Source organism: Schistocerca nitens, chromosome 11, assembly GCF_023898315.1.
Source record: "Schistocerca nitens isolate TAMUIC-IGC-003100 chromosome 11, iqSchNite1.1, whole genome shotgun sequence".
Taxonomy (NCBI): domain Eukaryota; kingdom Metazoa; phylum Arthropoda; class Insecta; order Orthoptera; family Acrididae; genus Schistocerca; species Schistocerca nitens.
Window position 1 is genome coordinate 49,573,836 of NC_064624.1, and position 14,169 is coordinate 49,588,004.

Here is a 14,169-nt window from a genome sequence, read left to right on the forward strand (position 1 = left end):
TCCAAAAGTTCTAACACATTTTCTATCACTGATTTGTTCTTCGTAATTTAAAGGATTCATGGAACTTACAACAGATTTTGGATTCAAATCATCGAATAATGGAAAGTGTAGTTCATTTTATACAAAGACATAATCCATATTTCCTTGATAAGTCATATAATTTATCTATACTCAAAAACTTTTTATTCTAAATACATATATTTCTCCGATTGTGTGCTGTAATGTAAAAGTTATTAGCGTTGAGGAATGTGGATTCACTTCTTTCATTTATTCTCTGATTTATACGGCGTTCATCCATGCTCATATATGGAAATGGATTTTTCAAACAAAATTCCCAAACGAACACGAACCATTAAATAACTACTAATTCTATGAATATGACTTTCTTTAATCATTCATTAATAAATTAAAAACTCTTAACTTCTAATTATAACACCTTTTCCTTTTAAAGTTCAACATGAATCAGTTTACCCTCGCGTTTGGTGCCAGTCTCTTACAAAGCATATCTGTGTCGTCTACATCGATTTTAACTCTCGCGCCGACGTCAACTGTTTTGCGCGGGAAATTATCTTTGCAGCGTTAACCGTCACTCACTATTCACTGCCTCAACACATCCCTTCACACGTTTACACATCTAAGCGTGCACATGAGATTATATATGAATATTCACTCGGAACCTCTTTTGATTATTCAGCGTCATTTGCGGGAAACATTTCATTCTTCTTGAAGGTCAGTTAGATCCTTTATAAATCTTGATAACATTAGCAATGCTAAGGTTCCATGTTCACCCAAACCACAGGTGAAGCCTATCTCCACTATCTTCTTTACAACACTCGATAGTAATAGTTAGTCACTATTTCTATACTCTATGTCACTGATTAACTATTTCAATTTAAAGGTTTCTAACACTACACACACAGTTTGTTATGTTTTTTACGTGCGTTCATCTCTGTCACTCGGAACACCATTCCTCCCTATCTTCTAATCTTCATTATATTTTTTTAAGTCGTTATGAGAAAATAACCCTTTTATTTTGTTCGATCCCGGGTATGCTAACAGATAAGCCCCAGGATTCGGAATTTGTAGGATAATGTATGGGCCAGTATATAGTAACTCCCATTTCTTTATACTTTTCTTTATTACGGATGATTTGGTATGTCGTTTGACTAGTACCTTCTCTCCGACATGGTATGTCTGTACCCTCTTGATTAATTTGTCATATTGTTGTTTTCTCTGATCAGCCTTTTTCGTCATATTTATGATAGCTTGTCTTATTTTTTCTTCCCAAGGCATCTCAGTTTCCTGAGTTTTGGGGATATGGTCAGTCCAGAAGTTTTCCTCTTTTGCTTCGAACATCAATTCACGAGGTGTATATCCAGTTGAGGAGTGGGGCATGTTATTGTATATCTGCTCAAACTCTCCCACATAATTTGCCCACGCAGTTTGCTTATTATGGCAATACGTCCTCATAAATCGATTGAATTCTCTAAATATCCTCTCAACCAAATTGCCTTGTGGGTGGTAAAATGATGTTAGTATGTGTTTCACACCGACTTGAGACAAAGTCTGCTTTCATCGGAGTCCCGTGAATATTTTAGCATTGTCTGTTATGATCGCCTTAGGTGTACCAACATGTGGAAGATAATCCCTTATCAATCTTAATACAATTACTTTGGCTGTAGCCGCCTTTATCGGGTATAGCTTTACATATTTCGTACACACATCGAGAAATGCCAACATATATTTAACACCACCTCTTGAAGTAGGTAACGGTTCACACAGATCGCACGAAATTAATTCTTTTGGTTCTTGTACTAATATAGAGCATAATGGGTGCTTAGTCCCTTTTGAATCCGGCTTTGTTTTTTGACAGATTATGCATCGCTTTAATACCTCATGCACTCTGCACTTTATGTTGGGAAAATAACAGTACCCACTTATCTTGTCTGCACATTTTATCGCACCGAAATGTCCCCAGGTTAAATGAGTGAACCATACAAGTTTCTCTATTTGTGCCTCAGGTATACAAACACACCAACGGACTTTGTTTGGCCTTCCACAGCGGAAAAATAATACGCCATTTACCAGCTTGTAATAATTTGCCATCTGATCCGAAGGTTGCTGTTGTAACCTTTGAATGACACTTCCCCATTGAGCATCTTTTTTCTGTAACTGGGCCATATGCACACACAAATTGACGTAGTATGTCTTAAATGGATTTTCCTGCAGCAGCAATACAGGGAATTCTGAGGTGTTATTTACTTCAATCTCTTTGGTTAAACCCTGCGGTGACCTTGATAGAGCGTCAGCAATAATGTTTTGCTGCCCTGAGACATGTGCGATCTTAAACTGGTATTGTTGCAGAGCGAGAGTCCATCTAGCCAGTCTGGGGTGTAACAGTTTACACGTTTGTAAAAACGTTAATGATTGATGATCGCAATATACGATAGTCTTTGACCCGTATAAATAATAATGAAATTTTTTAAATCCCCAGACGACCGCAAGAGCATCTAATTCTGTCGTCGTGTAAGTTCGTTCACAGTTGGACAAAACACGACTAGCAAACGCAATAGGACAAAAGGTAAGCTGTCCATTTATCTTGTGTACTTGGAAAAGGCACGCTCCAAGACCCACATTTGACGAATCTGTTGACAAGTAAAATTCCTCTTGCATGTCCGGATGGTACAAAAGCGGTGCCTTTACTAATTGCTTCTTTATCTCTTCGAATGCTTCTTGACACTCTAATGTCCAGAGCCAGGGCACATCCTTCTTCAGCAAACTTATTAGAGCTGCTGCATTCATGGCCTGATTTGTTATAAATCTTCTAAAAACTGAGGCAAGACCCATAAACCCTTTTAATTGCCTCCTATTTCTGGGTGTTGGAAACTCACTAATCGCAATTAGCTTCTCCTTGGTTGGTAAAATTCCCTTTGCGTCAATTATATGCCCCAGGAACTTGATTCTGTTTAGTGCAAAATGGGATTTCTGTAGGTGAGCAGTTATTCCCATGGTTTTGAACACGTCCAACACCCTACTCAGTAAGGTAATGTGCTCCTCCCAAGTCTTCGATGCTGTAAGCAAATCATCAACAAATACTGTTATCCTGCTTCTTAGTTCTGGGCCTAGTGCATAATGTAGAGCTGCTATAAAGATTCCAGAACTAATGTTGAGTCCGAAAGGAACTACAGTAAATTGGTAACTTCTTCCGGAATAAATGAAAGCTGTATATTTCCTTGATAGCTCATCCAGCTTGACTTGCCAATAAGAACTCCGCAAATCAATGCTCGTCAAATATTGGACATCCTGGAACCATTGTATAAGTTTGTCTATGTTTTCCGGATGTGTTCTCACTGGAATTATGATTTTATTTATTTCTCTGGCGTAGAGTACCAGTCTCACAGTCCCATTTGCTTTTGGCACGACCAACAATGGGGAGCAGTATGGGCTTGTGGAGGGTTTGATCAAACCCCATTTCAACATGCGATCTATTTCTTTTTGAACTTGAGCCTTTAACCTCCAGGGAACAGGATAGAAAGTTCTACAATACGTTTCGTGCGGCTTAACGTAGAGATGGCATATGTATCCCTTAATAACTCCTGGCCTTTCATCAAACACGTTTTCATACACTAATAATAATTCTTTGAGCTGCTTCTTCTGATCTTCAGTAATGCAGTCGGATTCATTTAACTTCTCATACACTAATTGACCGAAATCTTCTTTGACTTGGAACTCACTAATTACATGCTGTTTAGAATTTTGTGCCGTCCTGATTACTTGCACACTGATCCCACAATTATATTTTCTCGTAAGGCTTTCTTTATTCAACAACTCCAACTCAATTTCTTGTTTATTAACATTCAACCAAATTTTTCCTGTTTTAAAATCTATTCTGCATCCGTATTGACGTAGGCTGTCGACTCCGATAATGCAGTCTACCACCAAATTTTTCACAACAAGGAATGTGCTTAATATTGCTACATTTCCGACTTCTACACTAAGTAGTGACTGCACTTTTACATTAGCCGATCTAGCCCCAACGGCGCCTATTATTCTGCAATTTTGAATTAGAAAAATTGGTACTCGTCTTATATTTCTGATCTTGTTGAATAGAGCCTCCGAAATAACATTTGTGGTTGCAGCTGTGTCTAAAACCGCCACTATAGGTACAGTCTCTAAAATGACTTGCACTTCGGCTACTGCCACCTGTTCCTTATCCTCATCTTGGGGTTCTAAGTCCTCGGTCAATTCATCTGCCAGTAATCGTCCATCATTATACGTTAGCATGGGTACACATATCCTGTTGCCCCTCAACCAATTGTTGAGCGCCCTTAAACCCCAAACAAAAAAAGGATGACATTACATTGATTCCATATTTATGGTTTTCAGAAGGCTTTTCACTCAATTCCTCACAAGTGACTTCCAATTACATTGTGTGCCCATGGAGTATCATCGTAGTTGTGTGCACTGATTCGTGATTTTGTATCAGAAAGGTCACAGTTCGTAATAACTGACAGAAAGTCATCGAATTAATATCTGACGTTTCCCAAGTAAGTGTTATAGGCCCTTTCTTGTCTTTGACCTACATACACGATTTAGGAGACAATCTGAGCAGCTCTATTAGATTGTTTGCAGATTATGTTGTCATTTACCTTATTGTAAAGTCATCACATGATGAAAACGAATTGTGAAGTGATAGAAAATATATCTGTATGATGTGAAAAATAGCAATTGACTGTAAATAATGAAGAGTATGAAGTCAACCACGTGAGTACGGAAAGGAATGTGCTAATTTTCGTTCACACGATAAATCATACAAACCTAAAAGCTGTGAACTCAACTGAATGCATAGAAAATACACTAATGAATAAATTAAATCACATCATCCTTATAGATAATGCTCTGGAGAAAGCAAACCAGAGACTGATTCCTTGGCAGACCACTTGGAAAACCTAACAGGTCTACATTATGCTTATGTATTATCTTGTGGATTATTGCAGTGTGGTGTGGGACATGAAAGAAATTGAAAGAAGTGCAGCTCTTTTTATACCATCGCAAAATAAGGGAGTGTGTGCTACGTATATGATACGTGAACTGGGGTGGTGGTAATTAAAACAAAGACTTTTTTCACTGTGGCACTAATTTATCATGAAATTTGAAACAGGAATTTGGTCGACAGTGTGATAATACTTTATTGATGCCCATCTACGCAGGGAGAAATTATAGTAAAGTATGAGAAATCAGAGCCCACATGAAAAGGTGTAAGTGCTCGTTTTCCCTGCATGCAGTGAGAGTGGAATGGTAGAGAAGTAGATTACAAATGATGGTTCGATGACCCTCTGCCAGGCCCATAATTATGAACGGCAGAGTACTCATGTACATAAAGATCAGGCATCATTGTCATTTTACATAGTAACAAAACATATGAAAGTTAAAGGTAGATCACTTCCTAAACGTTTCTTGGACGGACAGGTATTTTAAACAATTCAACATATGCAGTACTTCATACATGTTAGTTGTAGTATCATTATATGACGTAATGGGCTCAGAGGCGTGAGATGCACGTGGCAGTGTGTGCTTCATGAAAGTTGATGGAGCACTGGCCTTGTGAGTGGAGGTGTCAGAGGCTCATATCAGTAAAATATTACATGCATCTCAACTGCACTTGGAATAGGAGCTGCTACACATACGTCAAAGCACAGGGAGGAGAGTCCTCATTCCTTCCTTCCCCCCCTCTCCTATATCCTATTTGTCCCGTGGACCTCAAGCCGTAGCTGCTTTCCTGTGATCTCTCACTCCCCCCCTAACCCCCGTCCACTCCCCCCCTAACCCCCATCCACTCCCACCCTAACCCCCATCCACTCCCCCCCTAACCCCCGTCCGCCCCCCCTAACCCCCGTCCGCCCCCCCTAACCCCCGTCCGCTCCCCCCTAACCCCCGTCCGCTCCCCCCTAACCCCCGTCCGCTCCCCCCTAACCCCCGTCCGCTCCCCCCTAACCCCCGTCCGCTCCCCCCCTAACCCCCGTCCGCTCCCCCCCTAACCCCCGTCCGCTCCCCCCCTAACCCCCGTCCGCTCCCCCCCTAACCCCCGTCCGCTCCCCCCCTAACCCCCGTCCGCTCCCCCCCTAACCCCCGTCCGCTCCCCCCCTAACCCCCTTCCGCTCCCCTCCCCCCACAACACCCGTCCGCTCCCCTCCCCCCACAACTCCCGTCCGCTCCCCTCCCCCCACAACTCCCGTCCGCTCCCCTCCCCCCACAACTCCCGTCCGCCCCCCTCCCCCAACAACTCCCGTCCGCTCCCCTCCCCCCACAACTCCCGTCCGCTCCCCCCCTCCCCCCTCGCTCCCGTCCACTCGCCCCCTCCCCACCTCGCTCCGGTCCACTCGCCCCCTCCCCCCGTCGCTCCGGTCCACTCGCCCCCTCGCCCCCTCGCACCGGTCCACTCGCCCCCTCCCCCCCTCGCTCCGGTCCACTGGCCCCCTCCCCCCCTCGCTCCGGTCCACTCGCCCCCTCCCCCCCTCGCTCCGGTCCACTCGCCCCCTCCCCCCCTCGCTCCGGTCCACTCGCCCCCTCCCCCCCTCGCTCCGGTCCACTCGCCCCCTCCCCCCTCGCTCCGGTCCACTCGCCCCCTCCCCCCTCGCTCCGGTCCACTCGCCCCCTCCCCCCCTCGCTCCGGTCCACTCGCCCCCTCCCCCCCTCGCTCCGGTCCACTCGCCCCCTCCCCCCCTCGCTCCGGTCCACTCGCCCCCTCCCCCCCTCGCTCCGGTCCACTCGCCCCCTCCCCCCTCGCTCCGGTCCAGTCGCCCCCTCCCCCCCTCGCTCCGGTCCACTCGCCCCCTCCCCCCCTCGCTCCGGTCCACTCGCCCCCTCCCCCCCACGCTCCGGTCCACTCGCCCCCTCCCCCCCACGCTCCGGTCCACTCGCCCCCACCCCCCCTCGCTCCGGTCGAACTCGCCCCCTCCCCCCTCGCTCCGGTCCACTCGCCCCCTCCCCCCCTCGCTCCGGTCCAGGTCCACTCGCACCCTCCCCCCCTCGCTCCGGTCCACTCGCCCCCTCCCCCCCTCGCTCCGGTCCACTCGCACCCTCCCCCCTCGCTCCGGTCGACTCGCCCCCTCCCCCCTCGCTCCGGTCGACTCGCCCCCTCCCCCCTCGCTCCAGTCGACTCGCCCCCTCCCCCCTCGCTCCGGTCGACTCGCCCCCTCCCGCCTCGCTCCGGTCGACTCGCCCCCTCCCCCCTCGCTCCGGTCGACTCGCCCCCTCCCCCCTCGCTCCGAACCACTCGCCCCCTCCCCCCTCGCTCCGGTCGACTCGCCCCCTCCCCCCTCGCTCCGGTCGACTCGCCCCCTCCCCCCTCGCTCCGGTCGACTCGCCCCCTCCCCCCTCGCTCCGGTCGACTCGCCCCCTCCCCCCTCGCTCCGGTCGACTCGCCCCCTCCCCCCTCGCTCCGGTCGACTCGCCCCCTCCCCCCTCGCTCCGGTCGACTCGCCCCCTCCCCCCTCGCTCCGGTCGACTCGCCCCCTCCCCCCTCGCTCCGGTCCACTCGCCCCCTCCCCCCTCGCTCCGCTCCACTCGCCCCCTCCCCCTCGCTCCGCTCCACTCGCCCCCTCCCCCTCGCTCCGCTCCACTCGCCCACTCCCCCCTCGCTCCGCTCCACTCGCCCCCTCCCCCCTCGCTCCGCTCCACTCGCTCCCTCCCCCCTCGCTCCGCTCCACTCGCCCCCTCCCCCCTCGCTCCGCTCCACTCGCCCCCTCCCCCCTCGCTCCGCTCCACTCGCCCCCTTCACCCTCGCTCCGGTCCACTCGCCCCCTCCCCCCTCGCTCCGGTCCACTCGCCCCCTCCGCACTCCTGTCGTCTCTCCCCTGCCTCGCCCACTTACTCCCACCTGCCTTACCCGATCACTCCTGTGCTCTCTCTCCCTCCTCCCCCTCTCTCTCCTCCCCCTCCTCCCCTCTCTCTACTCCCCCTCCTCCCCCCTCTCTCTACTCCCCCTCCTCACCCCTCTCTCTACTCCCCCTCCTCCCCCCTCTCTCTACTCCCCCTCCTCCCCCCTCTCTCTACTCCCCCTCCTCCCCCCTCTCTCTACTCCCCCTCTCTCTACTCCCCCTCTCTCTACTCCCCCTCTCTCTAGTCCCCCTCTCTCTACTCTCCCTGTCTCTACTCCCCCTCTCTCTACTCCCCCTCTCTCTACTGCCCCTCTCTCTACTCCCCTTCCTCCCCCTCTCTCTACTCCCCTTCCTCCCCCCTCTCTCTACTCCCCCTCCTCCCCCTCTCTCTACTCTCCCTCCTCCCCCCCTCTCTACTACCCCTCTCTCTACTCCCCCTCCACCCCCTCTCCCTCCTCCCCCTATCTCTCCTCCCCCTCCTATCTCTCCTCCCCCTCCCTCTCCTCCCCCTCCTCCCCCTCTCTCTCCTCCCCCTCCTCCCCCTCCTCCCCCTCCTCCCCCTCTCTCTCCTCCCCCTCCTCCCCCTCCTCCCCCTCTCTCTCCTCCCCCTCCTCCCCCTCTCTCTCCTCCCCCTCCTCCCCCTCTCTCTCCTCCCCCTCCTCCCTCTCCTCCCCTCTCTCCTCCCCCTCTCTCTCCTCCCCCTCCCCCACCTCCCCTCTGTCTCCTCCCCCTTCTCCCCCCCCTCTCTCCTCCCCCTCCTCCCCCTCTCTCTCCTCCCCCTCCTTCCCTCTCCTCCCCCTCCTCCCCCCTCTCTACCTCTTCCTCCACCCCCTCTCTCTCTCCTCCTCCACCCCCTCTTGATCTGATGGTTCATAAACAAACGTTCTGTAGTTATAAAGCATTTTTCAGGTACTGGAATGTTAGCTTCTTCAGACACTGGAATGTGTGGTGATTATACAAGCATACAGGTCTAGGATCCAAACTGTCATGCTAGGGACAGCTCAGAGAGTATATAAAGGAGTGTAGCTGATTCACAGCTAACAGGCCAAGACTTAAATGTCACAGGGACTCATGTTATGCCATTTTAAACAAATGAAAGGGATGCATTGGCATCACAAGTAGACAGGACAGTAAGTGAAACAGTAGTAGTGTTGTTCCACAAGAAGGGTTTTACAGAAATGAGAATGCTGCACATAGTAGTCAGGGATGTGCATATGAGGAGTTTGGCTAAAACAGTGATCTGTAGGGTGTCCTAGGACATAGCTGTAGTTGTCAAAGTGGCTGCATTGTAGTTGGTGACCACTTACCATGAAAATATAAAAGGCCATACTGGCCTTCATATTCAGCCCAAGAGATCACAGGTCAAACAAGATGTCTCCATGGCACCAGGGCCAGAGGTTCAGGGATAGTGTCCACTGCATGGAGTGCTGCTCCCATAGCAAATGTGAAGAACAGTGTGTTGCTGATTGTGTGGTCTGGAATACCATGTCATGTGGTTGGCACTGAAATCACTGATGTTGTACCCCACTTGTTACTTTGAAAATACGTAACTTAGATTAAACAGTGGTAGACACCTGAGACATCTACAAATAGGATGTGTGACCGTAACAGTGATGCTGAGTAGTACATGCAGTTGTGCAGTAAATATCTTAGCTCTGTCAGCTAGAGTGGACATGCAACTTTTGTGGTCTCGAGAGCATAAAATGCAAGAGCTTAATAATGATGCAGAAACGTAGGGCTGACCATTTTGATACTGGCACATGGCCAGCAAGATTCCGTAGTAATTGTGGAATAGGGAATTTTATTAGGTAACTGTATGAGAAGCTAGAGCAAGCTAGCAAGATAGCAAATTAATACCTTGTTGGAGAAGCAGTTCAGTGGCAGGCTGCTACATCTGTTACTGGTAGGTTCAAACAACACACAAGTGTAACGGAGATCCTTCAGGAACTCAAATGAGAATTCCCAGAGGGAAGGTGATGTTCTTTCTAGAAACAGTATTGAGAAAATTTAGAGAACTGCCTTTTGAAGCTGACTGGTGAACGAATTTAAAATGATAAATATTTTCTTCAGCAAAACGCTCTCCCATGCCAGTCCAGTGTTGGAATAAAAAGTTACTTTCTAATATGTCATAGCATCATCATTATGATCGCATTATGATGAACATCGAATCTAATTTCGCTCTTGCCATTGCCCAACGCCCACGATATGTTCTTGTAAGATTTTGCTGACTGGATATGTTAGGCGCATGTCACTTAGTGTAAACAGATTGATAAGAAACTCCCCTTTTCTCTTCCTTCTCTACCCCCACCATCTCTCCCCCCACCCAGTCTCCCGGCCCCCACCCCCTGTCTCCCAGCCCCCACCCCCTGTCTCCCAGCCCCCACCCCCTGTCTCCCAGCCCCCGCCCACTGTCTCCCAGCCCCCGCCCCCTGTCTCCCAGCCCCCGCCCCCTGTCTCCCAGCCCCCGCCCCCTGTCTCCCAGCCCCCGCCCCCTGTCTCCCAGCCCCCGCCCCCTGTCTCCCAGCCCCCGCCCCCTGTCTCCCAGCCCCCGCCCCCTTTCTCCCAGCCCCCGCCCACTGTCTCCCAGCCCCCGCCCACTGTCTCCCAGCCCCCGCCCACTGTCTCCCAGCCCCCGCCCCCTGTCTCCCAGCCCCCGCCCCCTGTCTCCCAGCCCCCGCCCCCTGTCTCCCAGCCCCCGCCCCCTGTCTCCCAGCCCCCGCCCCCTGTCTCCCAGCCCCCGCCCCCTGTCTCCCAGCCCCCACCCCCTGTCTCCCAGCCCCCGCCCCCTGTCTCCCAGCCCCCGCCCCCTGTCTCCCAGCCCCCGCCCCCTGTCTCCCAGCCCCCGCCCCCTGTCTCCCAGCCCCCGCCCCCTGTCTCCCAGCCCCCGCCCCCTGTCTCCCAGCCCCCGCCCCCTGTCTCCCAGCCCCCGCCCCCTGTCTCCCAGCCCCCGCCCCCTGTCTCCCAGCCCCCGCCCCCTGTCTCCCAGCCCCCGCCCCCTGTCTCCCAGCCCCCGCCCCCTGTCTCCCAGCCCCCGCCCCCTGTCTCCCAGCCCCCGCCCCCTGTGTCCCAGCCCCCGCCCCCTGTCTCCCAGCCCCCGCCCCCTGTCTCCCAGCCCAAGCCCCCTGTCTCCCAGCCCCCGCCCCCTGTCTCCCAGCCCCCGCCCCCTGCCTCCCAGCCCCCGCCCCCTGTCTCGCAGCCCCCGCCCCCTGTCTCCCAGCCCCCACCCCCCCGTCTCCCAGCCCCCGGCCCCGCCCCCGCCCCCTGTCTGGCAGCCCCCGCCCCCGCCTCCCTGGCTCGCTCCCCTCTCTGCCCCTGTATGACAGTGCCATGTAGGAACGAGAGACAGATGCCCTGATTCGTCACTTTCTTGGTTTTTCAGTTTCTTGAAGACCCAATAAAGGCTGGCGACCCAAGTGTTTGCGTAAAGCAAGACCCCGAACTGAAACACCGTGCTGCTGGATCTGAGCATAATGTAAGTTTTCACTGAAGCACTGTATTGTGCAGGAAGTGTAGTAAGACACTCTAGTTAGATGTAATATTTGTAGGGTATTACCAATAGTATTTTAACAGCACTTGTAACAAGCATATCTTTAAGAACCATTAGTGTTGCATTACTTTTTTATATGAATTCTATGTAATGAATGCCTTTAGTACATATCTGGTGAAAACGGAGCAAGGAAGACTTCCTCTTGGAAGTAATTGTTAATCTTGTTACATCTCTGTGTCACAGTGCTGTAACATATGTGGAACTATGACATGTGATGGGTGTATATTCTAGAGTTCCCAGTCACTATTAACTGTAGTATTTACATCATTACTGAAATCCTGCTGTGGAATTCCTTATGATTTTCCTCCATTACACATGACATAAATATGCTTTGTACCCTAAAGAGCAGGATAAGGCAAGAAACTGTGTAAATAACATTAAATTTGGGTAATTTTGATGGTAATGTGTGGAATGGCACATTCATTTGATTAATGACCAAAAATTCCTCTTGTTTATGGGTTTACTGTTGGAAGATTATTTGCATCTTTATATTATCTGAGTTTAATTTTGAAGTGTTGCCACACACGTAGATCAAATTTGTATATGGGAGTACAACCATCCGATAGAGTAGGCCTTAGTGCCTCTGAAATCAGAGTGGATTATGTGACAGGAATAGAAAGTGAAAGTATGCCAAATAAATACTGCACAATGGCTGATAGCAAAATCAAGGGCAATAGAACTGATTTGGATGCATTCTGACACACACTCTTCCCAATTGATAAGAATCTCTGCAAAATTGGATGATACCAATGAGAAAAGAATATTGAAAGCTGTCATATACACACAGAAGATGGCAAGCAGTTATAATTCACAGATTGTGTTCTTCTTTCAGTTTGTTGAAGATCCATTGGGAATATCTTTGTCCACTGATTTTATCAAGGACGATCATGAATTGAATATAACTGAGAATACTGTAAGTATTTACATCTCTGATGTATTGCATGTATTCAAGTAGTAAGTCTTTTGTTAAGTGTGTAGAGTAAAAGATGCATTGCAGTGGAATTGTCACAGATTGTCAGTTTTCTGGAATTTGTTGCTGTTTGTAATTGTAGAGTATTCTTGTTCTCCTGCACTTGACTTTCATATCACCTCTTACATTTTGACTGTTTTAAATGGAAGTGGAAGGGGACTAGTGGCTGGTATAATCCTGTTCTCAGTAGCCCTTGTTGTTATCAACTACATTGTATAATGGTTGTCTGTGATGGTCGCAAAATTCACATTTAGATGAAGTGTAAGTTCTAATAGTGTAGGTGATTTGAGAAATATTCCTACTTTCAACAACTTCTGATAAATAGAATTCAAAAGAAGACTGGCTGTTCTTATCTTTTGTGTGAATCGTAGTTATTCTTGAGTTTGCCATAAAATTTTTTGGGGATTTGAAAAACAGAGATAAAATTTGTTGGTTCTAGATCAGCCCCGATACGTTGGCCACAACCTGTACATATTGTGGCAGCTTCTGTGGTACCTGTTGTATTACTTATAAAATTTTCATTAATAGAAGAACTCTTATAGCTTTTAGTGAATGATTGTACATAGCTGAAGCAATGTATGGCCTCACCATTCGAGTCCTGGCAGATCTTAAGGAGAAAGATTAGTTTTTTAAATATTCTCTATGACCTTGCTAAGGGAAGGAGAAGCTCACATTGATAAACATGTCACAAGAGTGAAATTAGACAAATATTGGGGAACATTCAACACATTGGAATGTTAGCTTCTTCAGACACTGGAATGTGTGGTGATTATACAAGCATACAGGTCTAGGATCCAAACTGTCATGCTAGGGACAGCTCAGAGAGTATATAAAGGAGTGTAGCTGATTCACAGCTAACAGGCCAAGACTTAAATGTCACAGGGACTCATGTTATGCCATTTTAAACAAATGAAAGGGATGCATTGGCATCACAAGTAGACAGGACAGTAAGTGAAACAGTAGTAGTGTTGTTCCACAAGAAGGGTTTTACAGAAATGAGAATGCTGCACATAGTAGTCAGGGATGTGCATATGAGGAGTTTGGCTAAAACAGTGATCTGTAGGGTGTCCTAGGACATAGCTGTAGTTGTCAAAGTGGCTGCATTGTAGTTGGTGACCACTTACCATGAAAATATAAAAGGCCATACTGGCCTTCATATTCAGCCCAAGAGATCACAGGTCAAACAAGATGTCTCCATGGCACCAGGGCCAGAGGTTCAGGGATAGTGTCCACTGCATGGAGTGCTGCTCCCATAGCAAGTGTGAAGAACAGTGTGTTGCTGATTGTGTGGTCTGGAATACCATGTCATGTGGTTGGCACTGAAATCACTGATGTTGTACCCCACTTGTTACTTTGAAAATACGTAACTTAGATTAAACAGTGTTAGACACCTGAGACATCTACGAATAGGATGTGTGACCGTAACAGTGATGCTGAGTAGTACATGCAGTTGTGCAGTAAATATCTTAGCTCTGTCAGCTAGAGTGGACATGCAACATTTGTGGTCTCGGGAGCATAAAATGCAAGAGCTTAATAATGATGCAGAAACGTAGGGCTGACCATTTTGATACTGGCACATGGCCAGCAAGATTCCGTAGTAATAGTGGAATAGGGAATTTTATTAGGTAACTGTATAAGAAGCTAGAGCAAGCTAGCAAGATAGCAAATTAATACCTTGTTGGAGAAGCAGTTCAGTGGCAGGCTGCTACATCTGTTACTGGTAGGTTCAAACAACACACAAGTGTAACGGAGATCCTTCAGGAACTCAAATG